The sequence below is a fragment of the Choristoneura fumiferana genome, chromosome Z (assembly GCF_025370935.1).
Source record: "Choristoneura fumiferana chromosome Z, NRCan_CFum_1, whole genome shotgun sequence".
Classification (NCBI taxonomy): Eukaryota; Metazoa; Arthropoda; class Insecta; order Lepidoptera; family Tortricidae; genus Choristoneura; species Choristoneura fumiferana.
Window position 1 is genome coordinate 15,850,685 of NC_133472.1, and position 16,577 is coordinate 15,867,261.

Consider the following 16,577-nt stretch of genomic DNA (forward strand, 5'->3'; position numbering starts at 1 on the left):
ATTATTTTTTTTGATTTTTTACACACTTTTTAGAATTTTGGTGTATTTTGCAGTATGTTGCTTTAAAACATTATTTTTACTTTGTTTGTAAGGATTTTTAACAGTCTTTGTGTTTACAAGATTTTTTGAGACCCGTAGTTAGCCAATGTTTAGTGTTTTGTTTTTTACTTTTATGTGTTTTGTGGTATATTTAAATTGATTAATTCTGATATGTAGTTTTGGAAGACTTTGTAATTTGAATTTATATTATTTGAATGTATTAAAATGGTTTCCCATTTAGTTTTCTGCAATGCAGACTTGAAGGAATTGATGTTTGACTGTGTAAATCCTCCTGTACGTATAAACATTATGATTTGCGGTGAGTTATGCTCAAAAGTGTACAGCAAGCTTTTATGGTCAGAAATCGTACGTACTCGTACATAGTTGTAGGTACTCCAACATTTATCGGTTCTTCGGCAGACATGACCAGCCCACTACTTTTTCAACTTGCTAATTCTCTTAGCTATGTGATCTGAGTGACAGCAACGGGCTCCGTTTGGACCCTTTCGGTACGGAACCCTAAAAAGGCGAAAAATAACTGAAAAATATAAATTTATCAAAATAAATATTAAATGTGCTACTACAGAGATAATAGTACATTACTGTAGATGCCGGCAACTTCGCGTTCCGGCCGACGCTTGTAGTGCTTTTCTCACACATGGCATGAAATAAAATAAATTTAAAAAAAAACAAGAAATGAAATTAATTTCGTGAAAATAATATCTGCGCTGTAAACGCTGTAAACACAATTTTCTCAAAAATGTCCGTAAAAGTTGACATTATTCTTTACATATCAGAAGGTGAAGTGCATAGATTGCAGGCGCGCTAGCTCGACAATAATGAATTAGCGCGCCTGCAATCAGTCACATTTTTTTTTAAAGTTAAAAAGGCCATGGAAATGTTGGCACAAGTCGTATACTCGCAAGCTCGTCCGTTTAATACCTACTCATAGTCAGCCAGCCATTGCCTACTTCCAGGCCACGACAATAATCTACTATTCAATGATGTCATGATGAAGCAGGATTTTATTAAATTAAAATATTATGACTGATAAAAAAAACCCGTGTGGCTGCTGTCGCGGCGGCCGCAGGCGGTGGCGCTGGCGGCGCGCGCGCGCCGTGCCGCAGCGAGCGTTGAAACAAAAGTCGGTCGCATTGCCCTAGGCTCGCAACTACTAGAAACGTTTACAGGAAAAAATATTATACCCACGCCAGCTATCTGACCATTAAAACCGATTTTCACCTTTTTTATTAAATTATAGGTGGCCTAAGAGTTATTGGTATTAACCCTTAACTACCTACGTCCTGTTCCAGAAACACAACCACCTATGAGCGGTCTAGAAGACCACTTGTTTTAAAGGATATGCAATAATTATAGAAATTTAGTTTATTTAATAAAAAAGTAATAAATAAAGTTTTAATAGTCTATGCTATTTATTTGCAATAAACATTACAAAATAAATCAATAGTTTTTTTCATAAACTTGACACATTTCAGTAAGTACTTCTCTTATCCCTACTGTAAAATTACTTACCCGAACCACCTTTTGTGACTGTGTTACTAGGAGGCATGTTTTACTAAAAAATAAAAATATATATTTTTTAATTATATTAAAAATGTTAACAAAACACACACCACCACCTGCTTTCGGTCTGGGAGACCACGTATGAATATTACGCAACCACCTACCTACGGTCTCTGAGACCGTTGTCGCCAGTATTATGCTCACTTATCTGCAATCTGGCGGAAAAAAAGTGTTACTAATCATTAAAAATACTGAAAATCAGTTGACATTATTAATAATGAACATAAGGTATTTTTTCTTTACCTGCAGTTAAGTCGGTATGAAGCATTATTATGATGGATTTCCGCCTGCATGGTGTTAACCGTTTTAGATTCCATTTTCCAATCCAGAAAATTATTGCACCTCTGAAAATATAAATAAAAGTACCGTAAGGATTTGCTTAAAATATGAAAACGAAATATTTATCGATCATTACTATTCATTACATCATTAAGCTAAGTGCTACGGGATCTGTCTAAAGCAAGTTGACCTACATACGCATACATCATCGAGTACCAAATGGGGACAAGTCTAGCCTAAAGGCTAAAGTTACCTAGAGGCCAGTTACCTAAGTCAGGTGTTTACACATTTAAGCCGCGCGATGTACTTTTGTTCGTAGTGAACCTACTTTGTTCTCTTTTACTATGGTCACGGACGTCAACAGACTATATAGTGAACTGTACCCTTATTGTAAGTTTTCGGTTACAAAATCTGTCTCGACTCGATCACGTTCGTGTTAAAATCTCAATTTGTATGGAAACACGAACGTTCCGCTAGAGGCGCTGTTCGTGTTTGCATACAAATTGAGATTTTAACGCGAAATCCGAAGTTCGTGTCGTACCGTCCCTCTCATTCTCCGTGTTAAATAATATTAGCGTCAGCGGGAAGGTACGATACGAACTTCGATTTTCGGAGTATGCTCTGTTCTTCTACCGTAAAAAGTTGCGAGATCCATAAATACCAAGTCGGTTAATTTTTTATTCAGTCCCTGCTTAAGGATTCTTCTGTCTTATGTTATTATACGTAATTGGCTAACCTAACATCTTAGTGACTATATCAATCTTAAAAATATTTTGTTTAAAATAAATTATTACTTATTTATTACATGGATCTCACAACTTTTTACGGTAGAAGAACTGACTTGCGAGACTTGTTTGACATCTCATTTCTTTTTATAGATAGGTAGTCCTAGTCCTATTACTTCTTCATACAACTTCACAAGACATCCCATTCTTGCTTTTTCATTCCGTTGTCCATTTTAGAAATTACCTTTAACCATAATTAATTATGTCTAGGTACTATCTATCTACACCTATTATTCCATTATACAGGTAAACTGATTCATTTACTGCAAATGTATCTTTGTAATCCTGTATATTTACATAGGATTACAAAGTTATATATGCAGTTGGTGTATCTAGAAAACGACCAAAATTGCAAATTATTTTAGTTTTTCTTGATTTATACGCTAAACACTAATTGTGTTCTAAATTTGATGCTTCTATGTCTGCTAGAAGTACCGTAGAGTTGATAATCTGTCATTCAGTCAGTGAGTGAGTGACAAAATTAAGAAACTTTGGCTAGTTATAATTCTTAAACAACTGGTTCAAATTGAATAAAATTTGAAATATACCGTAATTTATTGAATCAGGCGTTACTTTGCGGAGGTCCATATCAATGAACTAAAAGAAGAAAGAAGAAAGAAGGGTCGCGGGTGAGCAAGGAAATTCTTTTAGTTCATTGAAATATACCGTGTTTATATACCTAATGCCTGCTTGGTTACTGAAAATTCAGGCTTCTAGTTTTATCCACAACAAAGTTACAAAGGGGTTGAAAATGGCCTGAACTGCTCTGAGAAAAGGATGGTATGGCCATGCTGCTTTTTTTGCTCGACTTGGCGGGGGCACCAGATGCGCAACCGTATCATCAAAGATGCTAATAATATCCACCTAAAGTCCCTACAAGAAGGTATCCACAGAAGGGCAGTTTCATCAAAGCGCTCAGCAGATGTCAATGTAGGTGATCTCCCAACCCCATTATTGACGTCACTTAGAACAAAGGTTATGTTATGACTCAAAAATATAAGTTGCCACAACGAATTTTGCAGAAATTGCCCGCCAAAAGAAAATTCGCGGATCAGTGTTCATATCAACCTGGCAAATCAAATTCAGACAAACTTAATTTTTTTTTGTAATATTGAGGTAGTTAAGGGTACTTGCCCCATTGAGGTACTTGATGATGATGCATGTAGGAATAATTGCAATCAGATTCCATAACTACTAATGCTTTTACTATTATTATTATTATTCACTTCATTGTTTATCATTTCCAAAAAATAAAATTTGGGGTGTATGTACTGAACAGACAATGGGTAATCATCCACATATCACAGCTGAACATCACTGAACATACTATAGCACACTCACCATTATCCGTATGTTGCATCTGGCTCTGTTACTTCACTCCTCCAAGCTATGTTGCACAGCCAAATCTTGCAAGTCACACACACCTGTGCATACCATGCCCATGGCATCCTGCTCTTCATTTCAAGAAAAATTAAGATCCCATTCACAATCAAAAGTAAAACATTCATATCAAATGAATTCTTTAAGTCAATCCAAATATATTTACAGTACTGTGCAATACATTTCAGATTAACTGTCATACTTCAATGTACCAAATGAAGGCCATACCCAGACTTATGTGAAGCATTCATTTTCTTACCAAAATTAAAACATCCATCTCAGAATACATACTTCTTTATTAATCAAACTCCCTTAGCACTCCACTTCATTAAATAACACTCCTTGCTTACATAGATATAAGCTTAATATATATAGGTAGAGGAAGTATGTATTTAAAATAAGTTTATTCTACACAAATCTACAGGGTCTTCAAATTGGAATCCAAAATCATTCAACTACTCTATGAACTTAAAATACTAAAGTTGCTTAAATGAATGACATTCATTTGCCCTGGCTTCTCACCTCATGTCTGGGGCTTGTTGTTGTTCCAGCCATTGCCTGATGCAGAGGGACCAGAGCCACTGTTGCCACTACCATTCCAACCTGCTTGTCCATTTGACCAGTTACCCTGATTCCAATTGCCACTTTTGTTACCACCATTCCAGCCCTGATTGCCACCTCCTTGATTCCATGATGGAGGGGGGCCACTCTGTCCCCAATTTTGATTGCTGTTCCAATTTTTTCCAGAATTGCCTTGAGGTGGTCCACCTTGCCAATTGGGTCCAGAGTTACCAGGGCCACCCAAAAATCCACCCCATCCAGCTTGATTGAGCGCCGCAGCAACAAGACTGATAGGTAAATTGAAGTTGGCTGGTGGCCCTCCATTAGGATTGATACCCAAATTCTGCATATTAAGTGTATCTATATTACTACTTCCTCCAGAATTACTTGATCCTCCAGATGGACCAGACCTGTTACCGTCCCAATTATTTGGTCCATAACCATCATCTTTCCAGCTTTGGTTAGACTTGGCTTTAATCTTTGGTGCAGCACTAGATACAGAAACAGATGCTCCCTTAATAACATGATCTTCTCCACACAAGCTTTGGGCAACTTCAGGATCTAAGAAAGTAACAAATCCAAATGCCCGGAAAGGTCTTGGCACAAAAACATCAGTAACTTCTCCAAACTTAGAAAAATAATCTCGAAGATCATCTGCCGTCATATCTTCAGTACATCTTCCAACAAACACTTTACAGGGCATTTGAGGCACCACTCCTTCTTTAGAGTTAGGGATTCGTACATCTACCCAACGGCCTTCAATGTTATGCCTTTGAGCCAAAGCTCTCATTTGAGATACATATGTTGCAAAACGTATGAAGCCAAAGCCTTTAAATGTACCATTTTTGTCCCTTTTAAGTTGTACCATAACAACTTCGCCAAATTGTTCAAAATATTGCCTTATAGATTCTTCTGTTGATTTCCATGGTAAACCCAAACAAATTAAATCAGAACAAGTGAGTTTTTTCTCAAGCCGCTTAGTTTTGGCAGCTGAGTTTTCTGGAGAAACATCTTCCATCTTACGTTTGTTTTCCTTAGGAAACACACAAACATACAGAGGTTTACCCCATCCGGCATCACTTGGAGGGTGCAGCTTACCGTCACTTATGCGGACTCCTCGAACGGATTTGCTTTCAGGGTGACGATACTTTAATCCGCATGCTCCTGGAAACTGCGCTACCAAAGTTGACAGCAGCAAGGTGCCATCAAGTTCGCATGGTATTTCAACAGCATTTGCGTCGTCTTCATCTTCACTGACTCTTATGTATTCAAAAAGGTCTTCGTTATAATTTTCGGACTTGGAGTTCATTCTGATATTCACGATAATATATATGATACGATACGATATTACAACGATTAAATCTACGCTACGATGTTATTTTCATTCCACAATCAATAACTCCTTTCATTCAATATAAAATGGCCGTCCGAGTTGGACCCGAGCGTCTGTCACTTATCAGAGGGGCTACTACGAAACTCGCAAATCGAAGTTCGTATCGCACCATTCCTTTCACTCGCGTATTAAATGACATAAGCGTCAGCGGGACGGCAAGTTACGAAGTTCGAATTTTGCACTTCGTGGTATAGGGCCAGGGCTACTACGAATTCAGAAAATATAAGTTCGTGTCGTTCCACCCCTCTCACTCTCGTATTAAAAAATATAAGCGTCAGCGGGACGGCAAGATACGAAGTTCGAATTTTGCACTCGTAGTACAGCCAAATCAACCGCAGGGCTACTACGAAACGAAGTTCGTGTCGTGCGGTCCCTCTCGCTCTCGTATTAAATAGTGTAAGTGTCAGAGGGACCGCACGATACGATCTTCGAGTTTCGATTTTCGTAGTAGCCCTGTATCGCACCGTCCCTTTCACTCGCGTATATTTCGTGGTATAGGGTCAGACAAAAACGAGCGACTAGCAACTGCATTTGGGGGCACCCTTAGGCAATACGGCCTCTGTTGTATTGTATATAGTGGTGCACAGAATGAATATGCATTTTTCGAATTCGGAACGTCAATTTGTTTATACGGACACGTTACTACTACATACAACAGGCCATTTACTTAAGTTTTTGAAAGGCTTTAGTTTAAAAGGCTAAGCTGCGCGTCCACTGCATCGAATCGGAGCAGACGGATTTGTTGCTTTGAATAGATTTCTGTACCCTACTGCGTACACTGAATCGGCATTTCTGCGCCATAGAAATCTATACAAAACAACAAATCTGTGTGCTCCGTACGGTGCGTAGTGCGTACGCTCCGATTCCGATGCAGTGGATACGCAGCATTAACATTTATCTTTCGTGTTGTGTCGTGATCGTGACGCATCACGGTATCGGTTTCATACATTTTATATGGTTGCGTTCATTTTTATCTGAACAGCTACTACAAAATTCAAAGTTTGTATCGTAGGTACCGTCCCGCTGATGCTAATATCTATACTTTCTATACTAATAATAGAAACTTTTTCCCACTTGTAAGTGGGAAAAATGTTTCTGATCTCAAGTGATATTTGATGTTCCTTTATTAAGTGTGATTAAGTTAAGTTATTGTAGGGTTCATTAATTAATATAGGTACAGAAATTAGATATTGTAAAAGAAAAGATTTTAAAATAGTAAATATATAATAACAATTATAACAACAAATGCTATACCCTACCAGGGTTCATGTTAACTTTAAGAGCTTATGTTACACGTATGCAATATATAAATAAATAAATAAAATAATAATAATTAATAATATTATAAAGAGGAAAGCTTTGGATAAAAATTCTTTTACTATTAGAATGCTAAATTATTCCAAAGTGCCATAGGCTATTTTTTTTGGCTCGCGCGGTTTGCGCATCCGCCACCGTAAAGGTAAGGAAAAGAAATCAATAGAAAATACGGGACTTTGGAATACGGAATACAACAGGAGAAGATTACATGGGATTATAGCGAAAGAAAAAGATATTTTACACAGGTACACATGATAAATTAAATTTAGTGAGATAAGGAATACATATTTAAATTTGAACATCATTATCCTACTAATATTATAAATGTGAAAGTTTGTGAGTGAGTGAGTATGTTTGTTACTTTTTCACGCTGAAACGGCTGGACGGATTTGGATGAAATTTGGCGAAAAGTTAGTTTATAGCCTGGATTAAAACATAGGATACTTTTTATCCCGGTATTCCCACGGGATAGGGATAAAATCTCAAAATAACAACCTCTGGGCTTAGAGTCATGAAATTTGGTATATAGGTAGTTGGACGTTTGGAATAACAGATAGGTAACTTTTTGACCCGATATTCCCACGGGATATCTAGGGATAAAATCTTGAAATAACAACCGCAGGGCTTAGAGCCATGAAATTTAGTATGTAGGTAGCTGGACCTCTGGAATAAAACATAGGCTACTTTTTATCCCGATATTCCCCCGGGATAGGGATAAAATCTTGAAATAATAACCGCTGGGCTTAGAGTCATGAAATTTGGTATGTAGATAACTGGACGTCTGGAATAACACGTAAGGGACTTTTTGACTCGATATTCCCACGGGATACCTAGGGATAAAATCTCAAAATAACAACCACTGGGCTTAGAGTCATGAAATTCGGTATGTAGGTAGCTGGACCTTTGGAATAACACATAATCTATTTTTTACCCCGATATTCCCACGGGATAGGGATAAAATCTTGAAATATTAACCGCTGAGCTTAGAGTCATGAAATTTGGTAAGTAAGCTGGATGTCTAGAAAAACACATAGACGACTTTTTGACCTGATATTACCACGGGATACCTAGGAATAAAATGTCGAAATAACAACCGCTAGGCTTAGAGGCATGAAATTTGGTTGTAAGTAGCCGTATGTCTGGAATAACACATAAGTACGCTGCTTTTTATCCCGATATTCCCACGGTATAGTTTTGTAACTAAGGGACCCGATACATCCCTGTATTATTATTATTATTATTTCGTATTTTTTTCTTTAATTGTATACTGTAGTTTTTAAGTATTTTATTTGTAATTATTTTATTTTGAAAAAATTACTGCCAAGTTTCTTGCGGCGCATTCTTCTTGGCAATGATGGTCTTTCCGAAAGCGCTGGTAGTATAAAAAATGACGTGTAAAAGTGCCCGTTGCGGCCTATTTACTGAATAAATGATTTGAATTTGATAGGCAAAAATGTTGAAACTTCAGTACTGGGTTTAGAGTCTTGAATTTTGTACAGTTATTCACAACACAACCTCAATGAAGACCACGATATAAATATTGGAAACTTCCAGTGGAATTTTGAAAAATCCCGAAAATTTCAATTGCAGCTACAACACCGAATAGTTTACGCGTGCGAAGCCGCGGGTAAAAGCTAGTTATTTATAAATATGTTCAATAAGTTATAGGCTAAGAGGCTAAAAGGACAGAGATGGACGTAGGTAATGGGACTTTGTAAGCTTTAGGATACAAGCTGTTCATAAAGGAAGGACCCAATTTTCAACCGAATTACTTTTTCTCTTCGCTAAACATTGACTGTATGTCTATTATAATATACAATACAAGAAACAGGATATTTTTTTATAATAATATACCGGATATGGCAAATTCAAGAGTTGTCAAATACCGTACTATATTTCATCAAACTGAATAAAAATGCACAAATGCATTATTAAAAGGTATTTTATTTGTCTCTTAGGTAAGTTTGACAATAAAGTTAGTTTTTGCGTGTTAATAATTGCTGTTGGTAAACATGTACACATATTATACAATATCTATGTATTTTAGCTAATTTAATACCGAGCTAAGTGAGAATTGAATTCAACAGCACCATTAATACCTTCATAAACTACTTTTTGCAAATCTTAAGTCTATTTTTAACACTCACATTCGAATCACAATGTCATGAGATCTAGACCAAAGTCGTACATATCCAATAGAAGTTTAATTTTAACTAAAATTAACAGTAATCAATAAAACGATTTACCACCGTAGCTTTTGTCGCGAATGTAAAGTCATACATGTATTTTAAGCCAGTCGCGTGCCTTTTTACCGCAATACACGCCACCTGGGCTACTACGAAACTCGAAAATCGAAGTTCGTATCGTACCGTCCCGCTGACGCTTATATTATTTAATACGAGAGTGAGAGGGACGGTACGATACGAACTTTGATTTTCGAGTTTCGTAGCAACCCTGCAGGGTTACTACCAACGCAATGAGGGCTATCGTTTTTTGTCTCACTAGATGGCGCACTGTTGCGTGAGGTTTTTAAGTGTGGCTTTCAGAGTCTGTTATTACGGGCGTTAAAACAAAGTTTAGATTAAAATCATATTTAATACACCTTAAAACCGTACCATAAAAATATCCAGCAACCAGTGTTGCTTAGTCCCGTTTTGTTCGGAAAAAAAGGGAGGACAAAAGTTTCCGAAAGACAAAACTGTCTCAAAACACAGACATTCATTGCGCCGTAACGCATAATTGCCATAATTAATTTCAGGTAATGCAAAATATTCACAAAATTATTCTAATTATAAATAAACCCGCGTAGCTCACCCAAAAACTATGAGATTTGACATTTCGGAGACCTCACGCTACACTAGCGCCTCTAGCGGCGAATTCATTCTATAAAAGGATCCAAAGCACTGTCATGTTATTCTTAAAATTGGCTTTTGTTCCTACTGAAAGTATAGATCCAAAATTAAAAAAAACTAATTGTTGAGGGTTGGATCCTTTTCGTTAAACTAGGTCCAATTACAAATGCAAATAAATAAAGATGAGAGGGCAGAGGGCTATCGCGTATGAATTCGCCACTAGAGGCGCTAGTGTAGCGTGCGGTCTCCGAAATGTCAAATCTCATAGTTTCTGGTGAGCTACGCGGGTTTATTTATAATTAGAATAATTTTGTGAATATTTTGCAATATCTGAAATTAATTATGGCAAATATGCGTTCCGGGGCAATGAATGTCTGTGTTTTGAGACAGTTTTGTCTTTCGGAAACCTTTGTCCTCCTTTTTTCCGAACAAAACGGGGACTATGGAACACTGTGGCATGCTCGATATTTTTATGGTACGGTTTTAAAGTGTATTAAATATGATTTTAATCTAATCTTTGTTTTCACGCCCGTAATAACAGACTTTGAAAGACATACTTAAAAACCTCACACAACAGTGCGCTATCTAGTGAGACAAAAAACGATAGCCCTCATTATGTAAAATTGTCATGGTTATGATTATGAAACAAACAGATATAATTTTATATTCTTTTTTTTTTAAGATGCAGAGCGGCTATTACCTACGGGTGGCCGCAACCCACCTTTATATTGGCGCTAATAGCGATTTTATTTTTTAACATATACGGTAAGAATTAAATATTTTTCCGTATTAGTAGTTCAGAATAGTTTCGATAGGTAGTCGCGAAAAGTAGCTAGCTTCGCTATTATTCATGGTTTCATGGATTTAAAATGTCGAATTCTGTAAGTAACAAAGCGACCAAGAAGAAATATTCTGTGCGTTCAAACATGTAATAATACTATTCATCAATTTCTCAAGTTATTTAACATTTGCATGGAATCCCATGTGATTGCGTGATTGCGTCAAGTAGATGGGTGATTAAGATTGGTTTTTGGAGTCTTTTTGTATTTTTTATTTCAACTCCAAATTTAACTTTTACGGTCATCCCGTAAAATCCATATCGAAAATACAAACTGAAACATAGATGCACAGACAAACCAGAAAAGAGAATAATAAATCTTAATTTGATAGCGACATCACTTGTCCGGGGATACGCAGCGGGCCTATGAGGCCCTCAGGGTCCAGTACAACAATGCGTTCCGGGAGTTGATGGGGCTGCCTCGTTTCTGCAACGCATCAGGGATGTTCGCGGAGGCACGCGTCGATTGTTTTTACGCGGCATTGCGCAAGCGCGCTGTGTCCCTGGTGCGCCGGGTGCGCGCCAGCCCCAACCGCGTCCTGTCAATGATCGCGGTCAGGCTGGACTGTGCCTATATATGACACATTGTGGGAAACTACATGTCCCCACTAGTGTCATAATGTGGTGAACTCCCTATTTATCGTTAATTTAATATATATGTATAACTAACACTTAGATTAAGTCAAACTAACAACATATGTATCTAAAAAACATGAGATAAATGGTTTTTATTTTTTTATTTTAGTTCCAATGGAGTGTTGAAAGTTTCTCGATGAAGGCTACAACATAAATGTCGCTAGTGTCGCTGCTTAAGTGACTTAATAAGAAAACAAACAAGCTGAGACATGTGGTGCATGGGAGAAATTTGTGTCTGTACTCCTGTCCAGTGGTTTGTAGAGGTATATTATAGCACGCAGCACGGAATGCAGAGGACCTGGGTTCGATTCCCAGCGCTGGTCTCTTTTTCTGGTTTTTCTGTGCATCTATGTTTCAGTTTGTATTTGCAAATGGGTGATGTCCAGCAGAGGTCAAAGATATCTTTACACTTTAGTACAACCTCGTGACAAGGTCCTTGTCACTGTATGTCCTCTGTCCAAACATGAAGTAACTGTGACAAGGTAGTAAAGTGTAAAGATCTTTTGACCTCGACTGTCTTAGTACTACTAGTAGACTCAGCAAGCAAAAAACAAATGGTCGTATTTGCCTTTGACCCATTCACATCTATCTACACATGTTAACAAGATACAAGGTGTAGCTACTGTTCGAACATAGATTAATTAATAAAAAGAAAATACCTTCTTATATCTTATGTTCGCGTGAGTTCTCAATATTTAATTAGTCATTATTTGGATTGTCTAAAAGTAATACTAGAGGTAATATCTTCAAACAAAATAAGGGCCACACGAATTTAAAAAATACGAAAATACTAATAAATATAACATTCCTTGTCTAAAAATGGTTTTATTAATACAACATACCACAGTACAAATACTTTTCATTCAATGAAATGTATTCAATTAAAAACCCAAACATATTTATGATTTAGTTTTACTGGTAAACTTCAAGTGGCCCTTATGAATATAGTATTTGAGTACCTAGTATATAATTTTGATCTTTATTTCTGTAACAGTTCTGTCGTGATTCAGAATTATCGACGAGAGGAATGAAGGGCTAAACAGTTTTTTTTTTTAATAGCATCCTCTCACAGAGAACCTCTTTACAGGGAACTAATTTTTTTCTAAAGGGCAACACACACAGAAAGCGTGCGCGGGTCGGGTCGTGTCCGCCGCGTGAGCCGCGCGGTTCGTTGTATTCACACAGAGAGCGGGTCGGACCCGCGACGGGCCCGCAGCGGCTATCAATGTTGCCAGTTTAGTGACATAGTCCCTAGAAGTGACGACTTTTGCTTAAATCTTAGCGACCGCAAAAAAGTTTTGACGAATAAAATGGCGGCTTGGAGTACAAATTATACGAAATTTTTGACAACTCGACACAGAATTATACAGTGCCGCGAGATATATGTGGAAAACGACAAACGCGCTTGCGCACCAAGGTCAAACTTTATTTACTTACTTAATTAAATCCAATTTATGTAATAATGGGCGATGGATGAAATTTTTAAAAGTGGCTGATTTTTTTTTATCGACAGGAATAAGCTTATACTAGTCAATGGAAAAAATATCAGATTTTTCTGTAGTACCAATTAATTAAAAAAATAAAATACTTAAATTTTATTCTCGCCAAAATGAACTAGTTACTGCGCATGAATACGATTTTTAGGGTTCCGTAGCCAAAATGGCAAAAACGGAACCCTTATAGTTACGCCATGTCTGTCTGTCTGTCCGTCCGCGGCTTTGCTCAGGGACTATCAATGCTAGAAAGCTCTAATTTTGCACGGATATATATGAAAACTATCCCGACAAATTGTAAAATGAAAAATTAAAATAAAATTTTTTTTTGGTCCCATAGACGTAAAGTACGGGGTTTTTTTTCTCATCCAACCCTATAGTGTGGGGTCGTTTAAATTAAAACCATTAGGGGGTTACTAAGACGATTTTTCGATGCGGTGATTTGTTTGCGAAATATTCAACTTTAAAGTACAAATTTTCATTAAAATCGAGTTTTAGGGGTTTTTAACTTAAGCATTAGGGATAAATATGTTTGAGAGTTGGTAACTCTGCGCTTGGCCCGCGCGCTGTTTGTGACGACGGGCGACGGGCGCGGGCCCGCGCACGACCCGCGCCCGCGCCCGCGTTCTGTGTGAAGGCGTCCATATACCGCCATGCAAATACGCCCGTCGCGGGCCCGCGCACGACCCGCGCCCGCTCTCTGTGTGTGTTGCCCTTAAAACTTTACAAAAAAACCACTATCACAAAAAAACTATTCTTTTGAAACCAGCTTGCATCGAACTAAAAAGTTGTTTGCTGTGTATGTAAACCTGTAAAAGATTATCAGTATTTTTTTAACCCCGTAGTTAATATTTACACAGTACCTACACAGTCTGACTAAAGCAATGGACAGTTAATACATTTGTAAATTTAGTATAAATACAAATATGTTTGAAACTCAGGTGTTTGTGACTAATATTAACCCTTAAATAAGATTCACAGCACTAAACATTTACATCATTCAAAGAGATAACCAAAACCAATAACCCTAATTCGGGCAGTCGAGTAAAAATAAGAGAGATTTACTGCTTATAAAGCATTACTGTGCGATATGTTACAAAGCGTTCAAATTCAATTTTTTTTTTGTAAATTTTGCCTCCCTCATTAACATGTAAAAAATAGTGAACAATATGAAAAAAATGTCGTATTAAAATAAGCTACTCGCAGTTTAGTTAATTTAGTAATATGCAATACCCGAAATATATACTTAATAGCATTTTAGTGACAACACTTTTGCAGTATAAGTTATAAAACTTACAAAATATAAAATGGCACCTTTAATTTTATGATTATATATCTAAGTTTTAGATCTGCGTCTAAATTTCTGATTAACCTAATTTAATTTAGGTATTTGATTCCTTAATTCTACAAGGACTTATTTGAGGCTGAGAAATCTGAAGATAATAAACTGATTACCCTTTTTTATAAATTTTAACAAAATTAAAAAATCCTAAAGGAATTTTACATCGTTAAAGACAGAGTTTAAAAAAAGATCAGTTATTATTTAATAAATATATTAAAACAAAGTAACAGCAGCATGCAAAGCATTTTTTCACAACAATTATTAATACCTACGCCAAAAACCTTTGCTTGCATATTATGCCTTATGGGTTAGTGCCTTCCTGTTAATGCTTTAGCTCCAAAGATTATAATATTTATAATAGAGAGTATGAAGTGACAGCGACAAGGTAGTAAAGTGTAAAGATATCTTTGACCTGGACTGTATCTACTCAGCAAGCTCATGTTTTATATTAAAGTGATTTTGTTGTTATACAATAATTAACTATAAATTAACAATGTCTTTTGAATAGAGTTTATTTCAAATAAGTACAAGTTTTTTCATTAAACCAAGAAAAAAATATATAATTACGGGTTACGTTCGAATCACAGCATAAATTTCTTCATCTACATATGATGATACGATTTAAAAGTCATACATTTTTGATGCGAACTTACGGGTGACACTTTCCCGACCCGGATATGTGTCACCCCAAACTTAATAAACTCTTAAATGCATGATTTCTTGTCTCCTTTTGATACCAGATGGCGTAATAAATATGAGAAATAATAAAAAGTCTATGGATTTATATTGTGAATATTGTAATAAAATAATTAACAAATGTTAAATGCAAAATCAAATAGTTCGTATTCACGTGTATGATAGATTCGAAATCAAAAATGTTTGAGCGAATATATAAATACAGTCTCCTTTTTATAGACTAACAGATGTCCAATTAAAACAAGAATTTACTCAACACCCGAATATTGACTAAAAGTCACCTGCAATTTTATATTTCGTTGTTAACCACTTGCATTTAAGGGTTAAAGGATTAAGCCTTTTCGAAGTATTTTTGATATGTATTTTAAATAAACCCTTTTGTAACATATATTTCTTTCTATACAAAACTAAAATGGTTGATCTAAAGTTTACATAGCTATAAAAATATCGTTATCACTACCGGAAAAGTTACATTTCGGACTGATGTACCTAGTTAAATAAAACGAAATTAAATAAGTTTCATGTAAGCAAGAGTTGACATAAAAGTACAGGGAACTCACTATGTATATCAAACGATAAACTCACAAGTTTTTTATACTATTAATAATCAATAATTTAGCGCATTTAACATAAATTTAAACGTGAAACCTACAAATTAAATGAAATAAACGCACTGTTTTATTTTTATCGCACAACATCTAAATAAAATAAATTTAGATAATAAATTAATAAAGTTGAATGGGCTAAGATCCCATGTAATTTCAACCATTTTCGCCATCTGTCTACTAAAACTGTTTTATAACAAAGATGACGTGTATCTTTATATATTGCAAATGAATTTCTAAAAAATATGGTCCAGGCCATAATTACAAATAAACATCTGTATTACTTGTTTACCAACAAATCAGATTTCAATTATTCGGTAAAAAGATAGGCGAATGTCGACTTCCTACGTATCCTCTACTAGTATGCTACATTTACACGCTTGCCGAGGCTTGCCAAGCGTCTACCAACTCCAAACCTATACAAAAGCTTGAATGCCATTAACACGCTTGCAAGCGCGTCAGTGTATTCCGGATAAGCAAGCATGGCAGACGTGGATTTTGAAGTTGCTTCGGCTCTTGTGTTGAGCTTGACATGTTTATTTAAGGAAAAGGAATAAATTTCTTCGTTAGTCCTATTGGACTAGCATTCATAATGGTCACTAAAATTTATTTCAATGTACATCCGTACGGCATGATCTCCTGAGCGACACTAATCACTTAACACGAGCCAACGTGTAAACACGTCGCAAGCGCTTGCCGCAAGTTCCTTTGATCTGTGTTGAAAAACCGACACCGGCCCGGATCCGCGGCAAGCGCTAGCAAGCTCACGGCAAGCTT

At 36.4% G+C, this 16,577-nt stretch overlaps 1 pseudogene; it reads right to left on the minus strand.

Moving 5' to 3' along the window:
• Positions 1-356: 356 nt before the first annotated feature.
• LOC141429357 (TAR DNA-binding protein 43 pseudogene) lies at positions 357-6,082 on the minus strand (annotated as a pseudogene).
• Between the last annotated feature and the right edge of the window lie 10,495 nt (positions 6,083-16,577).